This window comes from Taudactylus pleione, unplaced genomic scaffold, assembly GCF_031769625.1.
Source record: "Taudactylus pleione unplaced genomic scaffold, aTauple2 ptg000015l, whole genome shotgun sequence".
Taxonomy (NCBI): Eukaryota; Metazoa; Chordata; class Amphibia; order Anura; family Myobatrachidae; genus Taudactylus; species Taudactylus pleione.
Genome location: NW_028284417.1, coordinates 4,851,620 through 4,874,098, shown reverse-complemented (window position 1 = coordinate 4,874,098; position 22,479 = coordinate 4,851,620). Strand labels below are relative to the sequence as shown.

General features: G+C 40.1%; 1 protein-coding gene across 2 annotated transcripts in view; it reads right to left on the bottom strand.

Annotated features, from left to right (window-relative positions):
• KCNQ5 (potassium voltage-gated channel subfamily Q member 5) overlaps positions 1–22,479 on the bottom strand; it is a 791,832-nt gene that overhangs the window by 544,240 nt on the left and 225,113 nt on the right. The gene's annotated exons all lie outside the window — the stretch shown is intronic.

Sequence of the window (22,479 nt, the reverse complement as noted above, 5' to 3'; positions counted from 1 at the left end):
CGGGCTCTGCAGGCTATCACCCAGTACACTGGGATAGAAGATATTAAAGATAGCACTCACCACAGGGGAATGATAGTCACGGTACTCATGGACGGTCTGAAAGACGATTTAAAGATTCGGGTTCAGACCTCACAACCTGGCTGGAGGGGACTTACAATAGATAACCTCAAAGAGTCTGCCATAGAACATGATAAAAACATCTCCAAAAAGAGAGAGACCCAGAGCGAAAAACTAATGGCTGTCAGTATACAAGCTCTGGAAGGAATGACAATAACATCACAGCCAACCGACACACCTGCACCCACACACACACCTGCACCTGAACAATTACACGTCCTCACCAATCCCACACCACAGCAAACACATCCTTACCCCACATATCATACACAACCACAGGTCCCATACTCATATCCCCCGCAATATCCTTACCCTCCCTATCCTTACCCATACCCACCACCTTTCCCTCTTGCTCAAATCCCACAACAATCTTTTCATCCACCCCGTTCAAAATTATGTTTTAACTGTCACCAAGTGGGACATGTAAGTAAGTACTGCAAAGCGAAGAACACCATACAGGAACACGAGTTTCCCATGAGTTCATAGGTAACCCCAGTATCTTCTCCCAGGCCTTATATGACTGTTTATATTTTTTTTCAACCTATCAATGGATCTGTTCTAATGTAAAATGTGGATGATTTATTGTTGTATTTTGGGTCATGTTTAAATGATATTAAACTGTTGTGCTTTATCTCCCACTCATAGGACACAAGGTTGCTAAGGATAAACGGCAGCCATGCCAGGCTGAGGTCGACTACTCGGAAAACTATCCAACCCAGCGGCACAGGCATTATTTAGAGCAGTAGCTATTAATAGCAAGATTTAATTGCAAGAACCTGTATGCAGATACTATATCCCTAGAATTACTAAAAGTGATAGGGGGACTTATTTTACAGGTGACTTTTTCAAGAACATGTGTAAAATGATGGGTAACAACACTAAGATTATCCCAGACTGTCTTTTCCTTTATTTGCCCCCCCTTTTGAGATACTGTCCAAACAGGCAGCCTCATGTGAAAAATTGATAATGAGGTTACTGTGCAGGGTCTCACGAAGATGAATGAGAATAACCGAAATTGGAAGTGTTATTAACTAACATGTCTAATGCAACCTGTCATGATGTCAAATCTGGAGGAATTTGTTATGATCCAAAATTTTTTTGTAGCTCAGGTTGTTTGACTGATCGGTGGAAAGGTCCGTATCTGACGATACAGCATCCTCAAAGGGTGGCCAGGGAAGATACGTGGATCCATTCCGCTCACTATAGGGAGGTTAACCAACCGGTGGAGATACAACGCAGAGACAAAGCCGATAACGTGGACCTGTCGATTGCGAGCTTGTGCCGGAAGGATTAAAAAGGTGACGGTGAGATATCTGAGCTAAAGAAATGTGTAGATCAGTGCTTCAAGCAATAGAGTGGTCTGCTGTGGTCATCCTAGTTCTTTTTTTTTTTCTAGAGTTTTATTTTTTTTGTCATGATGATCTGTTTGGGGATGCTCGGTGTCTGTGATGGGGGACCAATAAAGGAGATGTGAGCTGATGGCGGAGCTGATGGAGTGGAGTCAGGAGGAGTAGTGCTATACCAAATCAGGGGAGTGCCGGTCCAATTTCAGTACAGTAAATTGTTGTGAAAATGTGAATAACAATAATAAGGAAGAACTGTAATTCAATCCTGAGTTATGACGTAGTGTATAACAATGTAGCCTGAGTTTGAGTGGTCGTGCATGGATATAACGTTTATGTTGTTTTAAGTCATCTTAGGTAATGCAGTCCCAACCCCTTCCAAGGCTCTCCTTATAGGATAGGTGCATCCCCACATCTTTCCCATGATCCCTTAAGGATCCGCGGTGTGCGTATGAGGGCAGTTTTATGTCCCTCCCGGAGACGCATTATCTGAATGGTTCAAATGACCATACTGTGTCATACCATAATAACATTGAACGGTATATTCTCATGCATGGCTAAACAGATTCAAATTAGGTTGTGATAGCATGTTGTTTGCTATCAAAGGGTGGACTGTCAAAGCTGAATAATTGAGTGAGACAAGTTCAGTTTAAAATTTAATTGCAGCGACACCATTTTGGAAATGAGATCACAAGACACCATTTTGTATGGTCAGCATTAATTCAAGTTATAACCCATTAACTAAGAACAGATGGCAATGTTTTTGTTAACACCAAGGGCAACGGAAAAAAACAGCTTTCTAAGTAGATAAGGAGAGACAATGGGTATGTTTACATACAAATTGGGAATCCCGGGATGCAGATAAAGTATAGTTGTGGCAATTGTAATATAATATCTACACAATTGGATTTGCCTGAATACTAGACAAGATGTCTCCTAATCCCATAGTTTGAGGTGATAATACATTTGCACTTCACACAAGTGTCTGTGAGAACAAAAGAGGTTTTGTTTTCCTTTGAACACAGCAGGTGGGGGCCTGCTGACAGAGGGCATGTGGAATTACAACCCTCAGCCATCCACACTGCTGGATGTTCACTTCGTGTATGAGAGATTATGCACTTAAATCTCACCCATTAATAACTAGCGTCCTTATATCAAACCCCGAATACCCACACACTACATATTTGCACATAAGGTTCCATAAGCATCAAAATGTATGATTCAAGTTGGTTAAGTTAGTTTAAATGCTAAGAAATAGAGGTTTTTGATATCTAAGGTATTATATATGATAAGCAAGGTATGTTTGATCTCGTTCTGATGCCTACGCTTTTTACAGAATCCCGGTGTTATCGGTGGAGAGATCGCATCATGCAAACTCAAGTTATGGATCGCAGAACTTATAAGCAACAAAATGTTTTAGTTGATGGAATGTTACAGGAGGCGTTACCAGAAAGACCCTGGCTGTTAGAGGCAGGAAAAGTCTATTTGAAACAACCTGTTAAATGTGTCGTTACATATGCTCCTCCTCTGGGAACCAATGAGATCAGCAGGAAGTTTCCCCTTTGTCCTGTTTCAGTCTGGGGGGGAATAAATACATGTGTCCAAACACTGGTTTGGCAGTTCATGCTGAATTTTGGGTGAGCTGAGGATATCTAGTCAGAAGTCTATCTTTGGATCCAGAGGCGCAGCGTATGTATAACCGTACTTGGTCTGTATTATTTCCTTTTACGCCTAACTTGTGTATGTATAGATTGCGTGTAACTGACTGTACTTTTACCTGAATAATACTTGTGCGTTGGAAACACAGATTCCACTCCTGTCTTTATTTGCGGTTAAACTGCGTACGCAATTAGCGTTCTGTTTAGAGGTTATAGGCAGGGTTTTGTCTTAGAGGTTTTAGGAAGGTGAATCTTAGAGGTTTATAGGAAGGAATATATTATAAGGTTTATAAATGATTTAACAGTGGGGGCTCATAGGTTTATCACACTATCTGATACACGGTAACACTCCGTCAGTCTCTCTCTCAGCAAAAGGGTGGAGGCGCCTTTTGAGAGACGCATTAGTCTCTCATTACCACAGTGTTGCTGAGAGCGTACTGCCGGTTATTGTGTAGAGGAAGCGCTGATCAGAATCCAGGGACAAGAAAGGAAAAAGTTTCTTTTTCCTTTGTTGATAGAACCTTACGTTTAGAGGGGTGCCGCAGTATTGCGTACGCGGCTAAAAGGCATTTTTGCGTACGCAGTTAAAAAGTCATTATACGGTTGTGTGGTAGTTGCATAATTGTGTATGCGGCCGTTTGCACAATAGCGTATACACACTTCCGGTTCTCCTGCCACATGTTTGAACAAAGCCATTGAGGTTTACATTTTTTTTCTATCTACCAATATCTGGGTTAAACGTTTATTTTCTGCGCAGAGAAAAAAGTGTGTAACAGTGTGTGTATTGTTGATAGGGGTAATTTATTCCCTAAAGTTAAGGGTACCGTATGATCCTTAAGGGCTAGGTGCAAGGGTTAGCCTAGTCGCTCGGTAAGCAGCTTTACCGTTCTAAACGCAGTAGCAGGTGTACATGTTGTCTTTGTTGTATAGAGGTGCGTGGGAGTGGCCGACATATAAACTCTCATAGGTTTGGAAGTTACCTTACTAAAGCTTATCCGGGTCTGGAAGTTGCCTGTTTCAAAACTTATCTAGGTGTGGAAGTTGCCTTACGAAATCTTATCCAGGTGTGTGGACGCCGCCGACTTAAATCGTTCACAGGTAAGTGAAAGTATCTTGATTGTCTTTCACCAGTTTACATTTTTATTGAAAAAGCGTAGGAGTTGTCTCAAAATGGGAGCCACGCAAACGGTAGAAATGTTAAGCAATGATGTGCTGCTAATGGAGGCTCCAATTGGATCAGCCCGTCGTATTATGCATACTAAGTACGGTACTTATGCAATAAGGTATTGTGATATATGGTTTAATATGACGAGAAAGAGTGTTAGACCGTTTCCCAGACTTGGTAGTTTTGATAAAAATGTGTTAGATAATGTCCAGGATCACATCAGTATGGTGAGATCCCGAGAAAAAAAGATTAAGTATTTTGAATGTTTAAAAATATGGCAGCATGAAGGGGATGCTTGGCTTAAAAGTGTGCAAACGACGCAAACTAGCGTTGCGAACGCATTGCCAGAAAATACATCCACGACGCTGAGATGCAATACGGGCGAGCCGCAAATTGGCGCGCACGTGCGGCAAAGTAGCGTCATGGAGAGTATTGCCAGCAGTTCACGCTCACCTCACCCACCTTATGTGGATGGAGGTGCAAGTACGGTTACCAAAAATACCAATAAAAATGTAACAAGCAACTTGTACCCTCTCTTAAGCAACCATAAAGAAAGTGTTTATGATATGGATGATGAGCCTATTGTAATGTCTGCCATTTCCCATGCTGTGCAAATGCTAGATGCTGCATCACCACAATCACGGGTGGTGCCGCCATCTCCATCGGTAACAGCAAGGGAAGTGTTAACACACTCTGCACCCATAGAGGAAGTTGTAAATACCGTACGTAGCAGCAGCAGATTAAACCCCCAGCCAGGTAATCAGGTCAGAGGTAGCAACGCTGCCGGTCTGCATCCCATTCGGACAATAACTGTTCCGAATGGAAATGCGGATGCAAACGGTATAGTGCCCACGAGGGAAGTAGTAATGCATTGTCCATGGACAAGGGCAGAACTAAATTCCATCATAAATGATTTCCCCAATCCAAAAAAGGAACTAGCCAAATGTCAAAGATTTTTGAGAAATTTGGGTAGTTCTCATGAGCCCACTAATAAAGATTGGCGTGTGGTGTTAAGGGCCTGCCTGCCACACAATACCGACGTGACAAAATTTATCACGGACTGTGTATTGGATGGCGACGTTCCCTTAACAGATCAAGTAAACCAAGGTAACATTTCCCGCATTGTGACTCAATTGGGTGTATATTTTCTAGTAGTAGTTAACTGGAACAAAATCTTCACAATTAAGCAAAAGGAGAGTGAAACTGCAGAAGATTATTGCGACCGGGCTCTGCAGGCTATCACCCAGTACACTGGGATAGAAGATATTAAAGATAGCACTCACCACAGGGGAATGATAGTCACGGTACTCATGGACGGTCTGAAAGACGATTTAAAGATTCGGGTTCAGACCTCACAACCTGGCTGGAGGGGACTTACAATAGATAACCTCAAAGAGTCTGCCATAGAACATGATAAAAACATCTCCAAAAAGAGAGAGACCCAGAGCGAAAAACTAATGGCTGTCAGTATACAAGCTCTGGAAGGAATGACAATAACATCACAGCCAACCGACACACCTGCACCCACACACACCTGCACCTGAACAATTACACGTCCTCACCAATCCCACACCACAGCAAACACATCCTTACCCCACATATCATACACAACCACAGGTCCCATACTCATATCCCCCGCAATATCCTTACCCTCCCTATCCTTACCCATACCCACCACCTTTCCCTCTTGCTCAAATCCCACAACAATCTTTTCATCCACCCCGTTCAAAATTATGTTTTAACTGTCACCAAGTGGGACACGTAAGTAAGTACTGCAAAGCGAAGAACACCATACAGGAACACGAGTTTCCCATGAGTTCATAGGTAACCCCAGTATCTTCTCCCAGGCCTTATATGACTGTTTATATTTTTTTTCAACCTATCAATGGATCTGTTCTAATGTAAAATGTGGATGATTTATTGTTGTATTTTGGGTCATGTTTAAATGATATTAAACTGTTGTGCTTTATCTCCCACTCATAGGACACAAGGTTGCTAAGGATAAACGGCAGCCATGCCAGGCTGAGGTCGACTACTCGGAAAACTATCCAACCCAGCGGCACAGGCATTATTTAGAGCAGTAGCTATTAATAGCAAGATTTAATTGCAAGAACCTGTATGCAGATACTATATCCCTAGAATTACTAAAAGTGATAGGGGGACTTATTTTACAGGTGACTTTTTCAAGAACATGTGTAAGATGATGGGTAACAACACTAAGATTATCCCAGACTGTCTTTTCCTTTATTTGCCCCCCCCTTTGAGATACTGTCCAAACAGGCAGCCTCATGTGAAAAATTGATAATGAGGTTACTGTGCAGGGTCTCACGAAGATGAATGAGAATAACCGAAATTGGAAGTGTTATTAACTAACATGTCTAATGCAACCTGTCATGATGTCAAATCTGGAGGAATTTGTTATGATCCAAAATTTTTTTGTAGCTCAGGTTGTTTGACTGATCGGTGGAAAGGTCCGTATCTGACGATACAGCATCCTCAAAGGGTGGCCAGGGAAGATACGTGGATCCATTCCGCTCACTATAGGGAGGTTAACCAACTGGTGGAGATACAACGCAGAGACAAGGCCGATAACGTGGACCTGTCGATTGCGAGCTTGTGCCGGAAGGATTAAAAAGGTGACGGTGAGATATCTGAGCTAAAGAAATGTGTAGATCAGTGCTTCAAGCAATGGAGTGGTCTGCTGTGGTCATCCTAGTTCTTTTTTTTTTTCCAGAGTTTATTTTTTTTGTCATGATGATCTGTTTGGGGATGCTCGGTGTCTGTGATGGGGGACCAATAAAAGAGATGTGAGCTGATGGCGGAGCTGATGGAGTGGAGTCAGGAGGAGTAGTGCTATACCAAATCAGGGGAGTGCCGGTCCAATTTCAGTACAGTAAATTGTTGTGAAAATGTGAATAACAATAATAAGGAAGAACTGTAATTCAATCCTGAGTTATGACGTAGTGTATAACAATGTAGCCTGAGTTTGAGTGGTCGTGCATGGATATAACGTTTATGTTGTTTTAAGTCATCTTAGGTAATGCAGTCCCAACCCCTTCCAAGGCTCTCCTTATAGGATAGGTGCATCCCCACATCTTTCCCATGATCCCTTAAGGATCCGCGGTGTGCGTATAAGGGCAGTTTTATGTCCCTCCCGGAGACGCATTATCTGAATGGTTCAAATGACCATACTGTGTCATACCATAATAACATTGAACGGTATATTCTCATGCATGGCTAAACAGATTCAAATTAGGTTGTGATAGCATGTTGTTTGCTATCAAAGGGTGGACTGTCAAAGCTGAATAATTGAGTGAGACAAGTTCAGTTTAAAATTTAATCGCTGCGACGCCATTTTGGAAATGAGATCACAAGACACCATTTTGTATGGTCAGCATTAATTCAAGTTATAACCCATTAACTAAGAACAGATGGCAATGTTTTTGTTAACACCAAGGGCAACGGGAAAAAACAGCTTTCTAAGTAGATAAGGAGAGACAATGGGTATGTTTACATACAAATTGGGAATCCCGGGATGCAGATAAAGTATAGTTGTGGCAATTGTAATATAATATCTACACAATTGGATTTGCCTGAATACTAGACAAGATGTCTCCTAATCCCATAGTTTGAGGTGATAATACATTTGCACTTCACACAAGTGTCTGTGAGAACAAAAGAGGTTTGTTTTCCTTTGAACACAGCAGGTGGGGGCCTGCTGACAGAGGGCATGTGGAATTACAACCCTCAGCCATCCACACTGCTGGATGTTCACTTCGTGTATGAGAGATTATGCACTTAAATCTCACCCATTAATAACTAGCGTCCTTATATCAAACCCCGAATACCCACACACTACATATTCGCACATAAGGTTCCATAAGCATCAAAATGTATGATTCAAGTTGGTTAAGTTAGTTTAAATGCTAAGAAATAGAGGTTTTTGATATCTAAGGTATTATATATGATAAGCAAGGTATGTTTGATCTCGTTCTGATGCCTACGCTTTTTACAGAATCCCGGTGTTATCGGTGGAGAGATCGCATCATGCAAACTCAAGTTATGGATCGCAGAACTTATAAGCAACAAAATGTTTTAGTTGATGGAATGTTACAGGAGGCGTTACCAGAAAGACCCTGGCTGTTAGAGGCAGGAAAAGTCTATTTGAAACAACCTGTTAAATGTGTCGTTACATATTCTCCTCCTCTGGGAACCAATGAGATCAGCAGGAAGTTTCCCCTTTGTCCTGTTTCAGTCTGGGGGGGAATAAATACATGTGTCCAAACACTGGTTTGGCAGTTCATGCTGAATTTTGGGTGAGCTGGGGATATCTAGTCAGAAGTCTATCTTTGGATCCAGAGGCGCAGCGTATGTATAACCGTACTTGGTCTGTATTATTTCCTTTTACGCCTAACTTGTGTATGTATAGATTGCGTGTAACTGACTGTACTTTTACCTGAATAATACTTGTGCATTGGAAACACAGATTCCACTCCTGTCTTTATTTGCGGTTAAACTGCGTACGCAATTAGCGTTCTGTTTAGAGGTTATAGGCAGGGTTTTGTCTTAGAGGTTTTAGGAAGGTGAATCTTAGTGGTTTATAGGAAGGAATATATTATAAGGTTTATAAATGATTTAACAGGGATCACTACTGGGGGCACTGTATAAGGGGCACTTCTGGGGCCTGCATAAGGGGGACCACTACTGGGGTACTGTATAAAGGACACTAATGGGGCCTGTATAGGGGGACCACTACTGGGGGCACCACATAGGGGAGACTGTATAAGGGGCAGTGCATTAAGGTGCACATGGAATGGAAAAAAATGATCCCAGAGTGACGAGAAAGGGGTGTGTTATGTTGACGCACCCCATTTTCAGTAGTCCAGCCCCCTATGACATGTGGCCATGCCCATTTTTCATCTCGCACAAATGTGGGGGGCTCCTTTTTTAAATTTGCCCTGGGCTCCAAATACCCTAGTTACGCCACTGCATCATTTAGATTTGGATTCTCCCCTTTAAGTACAAATGCAACAAGAAAAAGTAAATTTTGTGCCACCATATGCAGGACGAAGTATATACTGTAATTCTCCGAACAATTTTGAATATTTTACTCATGTCTACCGCTAATGATTGCTTTGTGGTGAATGTAAGTCCAGCCAATGAATGTAAATGTCTCTAAGATGGCTTTGTGTGGCTTTGGTTATGAAGACCCTCAGTGCCTTGCTGAGAAATTTAAGTGATACTCTAATAGTGCGGATTGCTAATCCCAAAGATCCTCCACCAGCCTTATTCTCTTCTAATCTGTCATTAGGACATATACGTTAGGATCATTTTCTGCCAACCTAGCATATCACAATGACGATCAATGCTACAGATTCATTACTAAATATGATAAATGAAAATACATTTTGTATGCGCAGTGGGATTATAATCAATTATATGGAAAGCAAGAGCAGAAATGAAGTTTTAACAAGAAAAAAAAGTACTATACATATAATTAAGAATATTAACAACGAATCAGGAGAAAGTGAAAACTCAGCTCCTGGAAAATTCATCTACAACAACGATGGGCTAAAGTAACAAACTGATCAATTGGATTGCTACTGACCTGCACCAGGCCCGCAAATAATGTTATATATATCAAAATGGCCCTTGGCAGAAAAAAGGTTCCTCACCCCTGCTTTAATAAAATAAAACATATTAGTAGCTGATGGGTTAAATGGTAAATTTATGGAACAATAAAGAAAATGGGAATAATAATTGTCAGTCTCAATCAGTGAACAACTACTGTACGTTTTTAATGATCCCCAGATTTTCTCATTTGAATCCTCTACATCAGTCTGTTTAATCCAGCACACTGTACATACGTAAAATAACCTTTGCGCATACAGGCTTTACTCAGCTGAAATAAAAACACAAAGGTATTCACAGCGATTATAGATTCCAACTAACTCAGTGGAGTAAAATTTTACTGAAAACCTCTTTTTTAGTAGCCACGATCCTTATTTCTATGTTACACTCAAAGAAAGAAGTGTAATTTGGAGTATATATATATATATATATATATATATATACATATATATATATAGTCCAACATACACTTGAATGTCAAGATCTGTAAGTATATGCATTAATATATTTTGGATTTCATATTACACTGATAACTGTTAGACTAAGGGTAAAAAAGAATAAATCATCATCAATAAGCAACTAACAAGAATTGCAGAATGGCAGAAGGTTGGAGATATTTCATTCCTACAAGCTCACTGGAGCATTGCATCATTAGGAAATAACATCAGTACAAAGCTGCAGCAGAAACCATTAAATGTCCCAGAGAACTACATGGGGCCAATACAATAAGAGAACAGCGGCAAACACAATATTACCAGGGAGACACTAAGAGCGTGAGTATATAGACTAATGCACAGGCACATAAATCAGATGACATGTAAACAGGTATAGTATATATAGTGGTGATATTCCAGTCTATCTGTAGCTTGTGCTTCTGAATGTCTTACAGCTATAGCCTTTGTGATGACTTGCTGCTTACATCTCCACATGGATAAAAGAGAACTTGTCATCTTTCCACATTCTCCTCTGCCTACCATACCAGACACTGCGGATAAGATTACATTCTCTGATTCTACTATTTGGCTGCTTAAGAGTCGTTTTTGATTCTATGCTGTAATTTCCTCCACACAATCACTCTCCGGCAACTGGCTATCTTCTTTGGCATGAAAACATTTTTTAGTATTTAGCACATGAAACAGCTAAAATATTAATATCAATATAACCTCTCTATACTATTTTAACATCTTCTTTGTGGTATCCAGCTGAACAGGTTGGCAGGAACCCAATCTATTAAGAATTCTACAGCTAGACTTGCACATGTTCCCCCTGCTCCTCATTTACTAATCCTCTCTGCCAGTCTGTAACTGGTTGCCTGTCATGCACAGGATACAATTCAGAGTTTGAGCATTACCCTACAAGGCAATCGTCCATATTGCAACTCCATAGATTTGTTTTTAGAATAAAGCATTTGCGAAAACAGTGCATATCCGCTCATATGCAGAAGCATACAAATCCTGAGTAGCATGTGAACCTGTTTTACGTCATGTCATCATTATCAGAGTGTATCTGCAAGAGCTGCATTTGCATGAACACATCCTTACTCTCTGTGGCCTATGCATGCATGCATTCCCTTCGTGGGTTTTTTGCACAGTGCGATTCTCTGCAATTCAGGCTATGCAGGAGGCTCTCAGAGTCTCCAAGCCTTTAAAGTATCCTTAAATACTTTTTAATCTAGTTTAATCAAGGATATAACCAGACCCTTGTGTAATCCTTTATAAACACCTGTGCCATGTGCACCTTTCACACCTTTCACTATAAACTGTTTAAGAACAAACACTAACTCTATGAGGCCTATTCATCAACACTAAAATAATGTTTTTAAGGACATTTTCCTTAATTAACGTTATTTTAGTATTCATGTAGTGACTTAACACAGGAGATATCGCTGATATCTCCTTACTAAGTCCCCCTGTGTTAATTTCCACACTCCCCATACATTAGTACGGGGATATGGAAATTATGCTATTCATCAAATCAGAAATTTATGTATTTTCGGAATTTGATGGTGTTACTATTCGCCACTGTGAGGTGGCGTATAGTAGGTAACACTTACCTGCTTTCAGCTGGGCAGGTCCCCCGGCGTCTCCCTCCATCGCTCTGGACTCTCCTCTGGCTCCGTCTGCTATGCTGTCATGTGTTCTCCCAGCAGAACACAATAGAGTTTAGAAAAAAGAAAAAACGTTTTTTTTTTCTGAACAGTACTGTTTTTCTGGGAGACCCCATGACCGCATAGCAGATGGAGCCAGAGGCTACTACGCGAGCAGGTAAGTGCAGGATGGGGGGGAGGTGACTGGAGGGAGGAGGGGGGGCAGGGGGGGGGCACACAAAATTACCACCGCTGTAGGCAGTGCTGCTCATGCGCTGGATTTACAAATGTAACAGTGCATGCACAGCACGGATTCCAGCTGCGGTAAGTTAGTGTAGACAGGGATAACTATCTATTTCCTGAAAAGCTGTCATCGGAAAAATGACAGCTTTTCGGAATAGATAGTTATGGGGAGGAGGAATGATGAATTCCTCTGGTAATTAGGTAGAACTCCATGCGAGGTCTAAACCTAAATACCTCCAGAGAAAGTTTAGGCATGATGAATAGGCCCCTACATCCCTTTGTTCCATTCATACTTTATTATATGCCATGTCCTTTATCATCCGACTGTATTCATATTGTGAGAAATATCCAATGAGGTATTTGTAATAATGCATTTCCTTTTACTACAGTGATGGGCACCTGATATTCTTCATGGGCTTCAAGCTCCAAAAGGGCTGCACATTACCCTTAATTTTACTAATAAATAAAAAACAGCCCCAAAAACAAACTCGGCACCTTCATATCACTCATGTCACTCTCATGCCTCTCACTTGCTACAAAATTCCACAACATGCCGCTCAGACCAGCCACTTACTACAAAATCTCCTTTTCCTCTGCTTGGTTGTATTACAGGACCTCCCTGAAGTACAGTACTTATGCAGAGAAGGTTATACTACACAGGCTGATCTCGCTCAGTGTTTGATGATGGCTTAGAGCTGAGGACTGCAGGTGAAGGCTCACTGAGCTGCCTATTGCCCACCATTGGTTTACACTATTGGAAAGATAATATATGATTATGAACATATAAATATGAACAATTAAACTCCTCGATACAAGAGTTTTTTAAGTAGAGTTATATTTTTAGTTGCCTTAAGCTAGTTACACACCTTTGCGATCACGCTATCGTGCAATGTTTAGATTGACTTCACTCCAAATCGGAAGTCCCGACCGTAGTGCCGATACACGCGCACACACCTATGCAATCATCCTTGTGACCTTCGATTCCTGTCTGCCCAAATTATTGAAAGAAAACTTTGATTGTACCATCATACACAATCTCCCGATTCCAGTCTACAATCATGGCAGATGTACCAAGAATAACCAAAATTGGCTGAAAAAGGGCGTGATTAGAGAACAAAACAAACTTTCCAGAAGAGAACAGGAGAACTGGAAAAATCGCCACTTTCTACAGCACTGCTTTTCAATCCCATCAGGAGTTTGAGCAGAAAAAAGGCTCTCTTGTTGTAATGGTGACAACACTGCAACGTATCAGAAAAAAAAGAAAAGTTGCTGGATCAAAGATTGGCTGCGAGGCGAGATACATATTCACAAATGCGTCAAATCTTTACAACAACATAACTGTATTTCATGTAGTGATAGATTAAAGTGTACACAAGACTCTAGCAAGCCACTTGACATGGTTTAATTGTGCATGCCCACGGAGGCAAAACTGCGGCTGGTGGAGAATCACAAGAACGGACAGAGGAACGGTGGAAAGCGCATACACACTGCACTTTTGGTCCTATACAGTCAATTCAGATGGATATTTAACAGCCCCAAAGAAGCAATCCTTGGATTCAACAAGTTTTCATCCGACAACACATAATCGAAGGTGCATAGTCTGCATACACACTCTTGCGGTATCGAAAGAACGGGTTGAAATCGAATAAACGTCCCAATGTTTATATAGGTACTCAGCTTTAGTCTAAAATTTGATTCATTGTTCCCACACTGGGTTCCGTGGGGCACTTGCAGGGTTGCCACAGGTTGGTGGTCCAGGGCCAAATCAAATTATTTATAGTCAATGTGAAAGGCAAAACCAGTGCTGGTGGCTGCCAATCATAAAATATGTGGACAAACGAAAGTGCAACCCTGTCCACCACCACATAACGGAACCTAAGGGTGACAGGTAAGCACAATTTACTTAATTTCAATGTTTTTTTTCTGAATTTCACAATAAAAAACTTTTGGCCTATGAGTGCCATGAAATAATTCTGATACTATTTGGGCACCGTGATTCCAGAAAGTTTGGAAATCACTAGTATAAACCATTTAGAAGTGTAAATAAATAAAAAAAAACCTCCTCTTAAAAACCATAATAAAAATACATGTTTACACTCAAAGGGACTGGTTCATAGTTGGGAGCAAAGCAAAAAACAAGGAGCAACTTTGCATCTGGACAAAACATATTGCGCTGCAAGTGGCGCAAATACATTTACTTTATTTTTGTATGGGGCTAAATAATGAACAGCCTTATTTTTACACCACATTTGGAAACCACTGGTTTATATAATTGCACAAATCTACAGGATCTAAAACCAGACGCTTATTCCAATGAAGGTACGTTTACAGCTGCAGTCGTCAAATGAGCCTGTGTAAGCTCAAACAAAGGAATACAAATTGGTAAAGTGGAATTGCACTAATAACCACTTTTTTAATTAGGCATGGCAGAAAATGATTACCAACAAGACACCTCTCAACATACATTTAAAATCGTTTTATTATTATTAATGGCAAATTATATATCAAATACCAAATGTAGATCTGTAATATTGCATAAGTGCACATAACCATTAATATTTAAAAATAGTATAAAATACCAATATACAATACACCATTACACTGATGTTAAATCATATAAAACTACATACTGTACCCAATATAAGGGAAAAGATTTCATATAAAAGTTCAACAACTTTAAAAAGCTGTTAATTATGTGATAGTCTTTATATTAATCCATCCAACTGGATGCACACGCAGTTTCCTAATCAGGACAAAGGCAGTAGAAAACTAGGAGTCTTTGTAGAATTCCGGCTTTTAAATATAGTTGTCTCCTATATAGAAAGTCCTTACTGCTCAGTAGGACACATGGTGAAAGTGAAATGTCCAAAATGTGAGAGCGGCTCCTTAATGTCCTGTGTCAGCCGCTGCTACACGCCGTCAAAGCGCAGTACCCGGGTATATTAGCAGACGACTCTTAGACTTGACATAATTACAGAGTAGTAATAAAGCTCCTTATACTGCAGCGAAACGTGTCAGGGTGGTGCTCCATTCTTCCTAATTTGCTGATAATCTGTAATTATATATAGGGGAGTAGACATTAAGGTAATGACAATCTGGAGAGGGGGTATCTGGAGCATGATAAAATAGGTAGTCACGGTGGGGGGTGAGGGGCACATTACAGAACATGCAGAAGGAGGGGTTGAGTAGCACAAGTGTAACGGGCCCCAAGATTTCTGTTGATAGCCCTGATCACCAGCATATCTTCATAACAATTTTATTGGTAGGGGCCCAACAAGTTAGCTGCGCTGGGACCCCCACAAACCTTAATTCAGCCCTGTGAACCAGTGCATGCAAATATATGAACTGCACTTTCCTTTTTACACACTTTGTTTGATGCAAAAAACCCGTGAATTGTGCTAACCAAAGTATATAATATACGCCAACTCGAAAAAGAGAAACCATGCTTTAAATTTATTTGCATTTGCAGAATATTTAAACTTCAAAACAATATGTTTGTTTCTGTTTGTAATGAATTGTATTAATGTCATTATGATCTGCATATTCTCAATCATATGAAATTAATTTATTCTTTTAAAATATTTCTTTCCAATCATTTAACACATTTGACAGGCAAGTGAAGCCACAGGGAAAACTGTCAGACGCTCTCACTTGTGTGTCGTGATGTGTTTTGCATGTTCTTTCACAGAAAAAAATAAATATTTAGTAACGCAAGGCTGTAAGTCGCTTAGCAGTGTATTTCTGGGATCGGATAAATATGAAAGAAAAATCAATCAGTGGGAAGACAGAAGACACACGGTTGTAACAGACAGCTTGGAGGAAACAAATAGATTAATAGCATGCAGTGAAAGTGAAAGATGGAAGATAAAAATAAACAATTGTAGGTAGTTAACACTATTTGGATGCAGTGTCAGTGCCAGAAATGATTCTATGCAAAATATTATCAGAGGAGGTTTCCAAACAAATTACAACTTCAAAGTAATCTAAGAATTACCCCCCAAATTTTTCAATTCAATTTTGATATACTTCAATGTTTCATTTTAACAGAAAAATATGTAACTTTCAATGTTTAAACTACAAAGTAATCTTAGTTTAAAGTAAACTTGGTACACAATACAATTAATAGAAGTATGTTTCAGATAACAAACACATTCTTTGGATTTAACGCCAGGTACACATTAAACGATCCGGCAATCTTGCCAATGGTCGGGCGATGCAAGATTGTCAGAACATACTAGAATATTGAATGAATGATCATTTGTTCTCTCCTTCATTAATATGCACTGCACCGCATGCAATATCATGTAATTGGCTGTGGAGTATGGCCAATCACATGACGTTGCTGATGACACGGGGGAGCGCGCAATAGTACACATTAGACGTGTGCCCGATATATCATTCCGATCTGACTCAAAATGGTATATATATCGTCTAATGTGTACCCAGACTTCGATTGAGTTAGGCAATATAGAGCCATGGAGGTGAATATAGTGCAATCACACATCACGTTTCAACATCACTGATAAATGAATATGCCCCTTGGATGTAACTCATAAATACAAAATAAAGGTGTAAATAAGATTAGAATCATCCCATTTTTTTTCAACTGACATAATATTTGTCTGAGTTTCCAAATACTTCCTAGTACACAGAGGTGTTTATTTTAAGTATTTTAAACACATGCATAAAGCCTATTGTATATGATGTATTGCTGATACACCCAAAGCAATGCACAAGCTTTCTGTTAAGCATCTGAATGTCATATCAACATTGCCTGCAGTGTTCATAAATGTTTATGTGTTCATTAAGTACAAGACAATGCAGTGAAGCTTTAAGAATGCAGTTAATGATTTGTTAATAGCAAATTTACAAACAAAGTACAAGGTTTCCTTACGCTGGTATCTTATGTTATTTTTTATCACCCCCTTAGAGATGCTCTTTGAAAGAATTGCTACTGTAAACTGTTACTTGACAAAGGTTCAACTGCTAGATATGTGATGAGGTAAAATAACTGTAGTTGTTTTTACATAGCTTACATTATTGAGGAAATGCAGATAAAAGTTGGGCAAACAAAACTGTAATGTAACAATTTCCCATTTGTTTGGTAGAAAAAGTGTCCTGTGAACAAAGAGCATTAGACATAACAGTTATATTTTGTGGTTACCACTGAAGTGTCAACTTCCTTACATGCCTTATTATTTATTTGAAATGCATTTACTAACTCATTCTCATTATTTTTATTTAACTATGTAAAATAATGACCAATTAATCTCCCCAAGAAAGATTGGCTGGAAATCACGGTGTAGAGCTGGGCACACCCTTTGAGCTAGACCCAACATTGGTTGGTCAATGAGATAGTGCCATTCATCCCATGTAATAGGTCACTTCTAGCTTATACTGGTGCCATTTAGATGACAATATACACAGGTCAATCACTGTCTCCCTCCATCCACTTTCCCAAACTTGCACGATGATTCAATGTTTAAATCACATTATTGTTAACTGACGTGCGTTTTGGGTCCAAACTCTGTGAATTGGACTTGCCAATTGTTAATTCTGCCAGTGTTACCGCATCATGTGTGTTTTTGTGTGTGTAGAATTTTAGTGTGTAAGTACATTTTAAATCCATGGCAAATCTCAGCAATGAAACTTAAATCTTGTATCATCACTAAATTGTTTAACACAACATCACTCAATTTCTTTAACACCCTTATATTCTCGTATCAATTCATCCCTGGTATTGAGGTATAAAAATGTATAACATCACTCCTTGCGCCTCATTCAGAGAGGTACGCAATGCGCCATTCTTCTACTGTGAAATCTTTTGCTGTTCTCCAAAGCCGCAGCCTGATTGACAGCGGTTTGGGTATGGGGAGTGGGTGGAGCCGGCCTTTGCGCCTGGGAAATGGGGGCATGTTGCCCCCATTTTCTCATGAGTGCTGGGGCCAGGGTCTGCGTCTTCCCACACAGACTTCCTGACCCAGTTGCCCATTCTGATTAAGATTAAGCCTACTTAGATGGGCGATTACTTCGGCCGTCGCAACCGATGGTCACGATGGTGATCTAATGCTGCTTTTTCGGACGCAGCACTTGGATCGCAGATGCTGGCAAGAGGCATCTTTTTCCTACAGACACCACCTGCTACAGTACGTTTATGGAACCAAATTTGGTTTCCTAGCTATTCACAGGTAATGCTTCATAAAGAATAAAATGTTGAGTTATACAATATTTCCATAGACAGCAATACAGAAATGAACTTCATAAAGTATTTGCAACATGATGAATAGTGAATCTGATCTAAGTAGAGTAAAAAGTGAAAATAGTCATATCTATATGTACATATTCATATTGTACTGGATATTTTGATCCAGTTGTACATTCTATCATGGTATACCGATCATGTATTTATACAGTATCCAGTGCAGATCAGATTTGGGCATCTGATGAGACAATGAGAATGGAGGTGCCTTCAGCACCAGCAATGGAAAGGGAAATAAGGAAGTGGTGACAAGGCAGGGTGCTGTTGCTGCTACTATGGATACATTAGTGAGTTAATGATGACTAATGTTAGGTACGCACACTGAGCAATAATTGGGCCATTCAGCTCATTTTTGATTGGCTGGTCCGATTGCTGCACAATGTGTACAGAGCACACGGAGCCGACTGTAGTTAATAAACCTGACACCTCGACTACCGACATCAGGAGTGCTGCATGACGTTTATCAGTCCCGACAAGCATGTCGTGCAGCAAATGCAGTGTCAAACTGCATATAAAAAGCATCATGTCAACGATCTAGAAATAAATGTATAATTCTTATGGAAATGATAATTGTGTTTATACAAAAAATCAGATGTTCTCTTGATCATTACAGCTGTAAAAAAATAATAATAATTATGGATCGCTCATCTCATCTGTTAGGTGTGCACCTAGCTTTAGGAAGATATTTGTTGCTTTTGGGGATATTTTTATTGTTATGTTGTTTAATTGTTTTAGTTTTTATTTACCTCCTTCTGGATCAGTATTAAGGTGATAATGGATGAGAAGATGACATTGATGAATTTGTGTCTTCTGTTTTCAACCTCTGTAACCATGTAGCGGTGAGCGATGATTAGTAGACTATAGTACAACCATGTGTAATATATTGGAAGCCATAAGAATAGGACAAGCACAAGTACTGGTACTTGTTTTTGACAAATACTATTTAACAAGATAAATTAATCGAGTATGAACACGTTTCATGTATTATTCATTTAAATGGGTATTAAATATGTATTTATGTATTATTCATTTAAATGTGTATTAAATTCATATTTAACATGGTCTACTAAACAAGCAAAATATACAACACAAGTCCCAGAGCAGCAGCATATTTATCATCTATAATTTACTATGTTTGCCGAGCAAAAAAATTGAAATTTACTGTATCAACAGCCTACAGTATATTTATTGTGTGTACAAATGTCCTTTGTAGTCAGATTCAGTCTATATTGTATTTTAAAAAAAAGTAAATTAGAAGGTTCATGCAACTAATGAACACATTGGGGCATGTGTTGTTTGTTTCAATTAATCAATAATAACTTTTAATTACAGCATTTAATTACAATTTTTAAGTTTTGCATTAGAATACATTTGATAGATACTCAAGTGTTTACACTACAATAAAAAAAACTAATGGAAATTCATACACATCAATAATTTTATATATTTTTATTAACCAACTCATAGTCAAATTCATGTTACTGAAAATCTATTGTTGATCCTCTACTGGAAATCTACTGTCCTCATTTGGCACCAAAAATGCAGGGAAAAGTTGTAGTAATTTACTCCCTTTAACAATGTTGTTGATGCTATTCAGAGTGAATGGTTTCTTCAAGGCCCCATCCCCAACTGTACAATGCCACTGATTGCAGCATTGCACATTGGGAGTGGGGCCACAATTAAGTGATTCACATCACCATGCTCCGCACCTCCCTCCTAAGACCATCAGGATCGGAGGAGACCAATGAAAAGTCAGCAAGTATGCTGTATCAAAGTGTACAGAGGCTAGGACTGGCTCAGTGTGGAGAAGCTACAGTAGCTTGTGTGTTTAGCATCATGAGCTTAATTTTGCTGTTTAGAAAACAATTGTAATAAAATGTAAGAAATAAATTTATATTTCTATATAGTTGACTGCTATAGGACTTATGCTGGCCATACACGCTACAATTATCGGGACGATCCGCCCAATATCGGCGGATCGCCGCGATAATTGTAGCGTGTGGGGGGGCAAATGAGGGTTAAATTTGGCTCGGTCGGGCATGCTGGATTGTCCAGCATGCCCGTCCGATGTGATATTTAGCGGGTAAACTGTCGGCCGCATCGGGCAGTGTATGCCCAGCGCAGCCGACAGACATTTCCTGTGTTCCTTCCTACGGAAGGAACAGGGAAATGTCTCCTCCCCCGGGGGCGGAGCGCAGATGTCGGGCTATACACTGTGAGATTTCTCTCACAGTGTATGCCGCGGACATCTGCGGCTGGCAGCCGGCCAGATAAAATGTCTGTCGGTCTGACAGACATTTTATCTGGTAGTGTATGCCCAGCATTAGCAATATGTTTACACTTTCTAAACAAAGTAACAGTACACAGATAAACCTTACACCATTATGGAAACATTAGGCACGGCTTACAGGGCCACTGCATTCGCAAAGCTATGATAGAAAATTGTTTTATTTTTGCACGGTGAGCAATAAGCCTGATAACTACCACCATGGTCTTTAGTATGAAGGAGTATTTTGCTAAGTTAGCCATATTAGAAAGCTTTATAGTATATTCTGAGATTACATTTAAGGGGCATATCCATTAACAGATAAATTGAACGATAGAACGATATACTGTTCAATCGTTTAATTCATCTGCTATGAACTATTATATTATTATATGCTATTACGTGAACGATGACAGATGCGCACTCCCGTAGCCGATAAATTGAATCTTTCATCTCTCCAACATGTTGGTCAATTATCGAATATCACTGCCAGATATTAGCAATATCGTTCAGTTTATATGCGGTGAACGTCGAATGACGAAATATATTAGCAGCAGCTACAGAGCGCTGCAGAGAAAAATCCACTCCCTGAATGATGTCATGTGATATTGTTCATCGTTTGCCAAAATCTTTCATGTATATGACAGATATCGTTCAGCACAGCCACCGGAATTTTCAAGGGATATCTTTTTGGGTTCTATTTATCAACATTATTTTTACTAAAATGATGTGAAAAAGGGAGTCGGTCCCAGTAATCAGCTGTGTGGTCTAAACAGACCGCAAGCTGATTACTGTAAAAAAAAAAGAAAAAAAAAAACAGTAAGAAAAAAAATTACTTACCTGACTCCAGGGACCGGTGATCGGGCCTCTGGTGATGACTCCCCTCCAGTCAGCTGGTCTCCCACAGTGCACTGCTGCCCGGTCATCAGGTGATCGGGCCCCAGTGCAGTATGGGAGATCACCTGACCGGAGGAATGGAGAACATCACCGGAGGCCTGCAGCATGCAGGTAAGTGTAAGTAAGGGATGGGGGGTCGCGGGGGGTCCGCGATCCCGGGGGGGCGGGGCTTAGCACCAGGGGTGGGGCTTAGCGCCGGAGGGGGGGGTAGCTGCGGCGACCGGTCGGCGCATGCGCGGGCACTTAATCATGGTATTTTTTGCGAAAATACCGTGATAAGGCTCCGAAGGGGATTAGCAGGGACAGAGCTTTATCGCAAGCTCTGTCCCTGCAAGGGATTTGTAGTATCTCCCTGTGATATTGCCTGAATTCGCAATGCAAATTCACTCTGTAATATCACACTACAATCTGCATTACCAATGCGGATTGTAGTAAATAGAGCCCTTTGTCTTTCATCGCTCAGAAAAACGTCTGCTAATGGATAGGCCCTGTTACAATCATTTCTATTTAATGAGAAAAGAGACAATGGGATGTGAGGTTATTGCGATATGATGTAGAGAAGTTTGAGAAAAAGTAAAAGCAGACACTCTGAAAATAACTAATATTGGGGAGGGGGAGGAGGGGGCTATTTACAAAGGTTTTCCACTTTCTACCTAAAAAACAAAACAAATTAAGCCTGTCTCAATTATTTGCATATTTATGACTCATCTGCCAGGTTTACCACTGTTTACAATTTTCACAAAAAAAAAGACGTAAATGTATCCCTGCCACATTCTATTACTTAAGGCCCCCATACATCAGCAATCGATTGTGG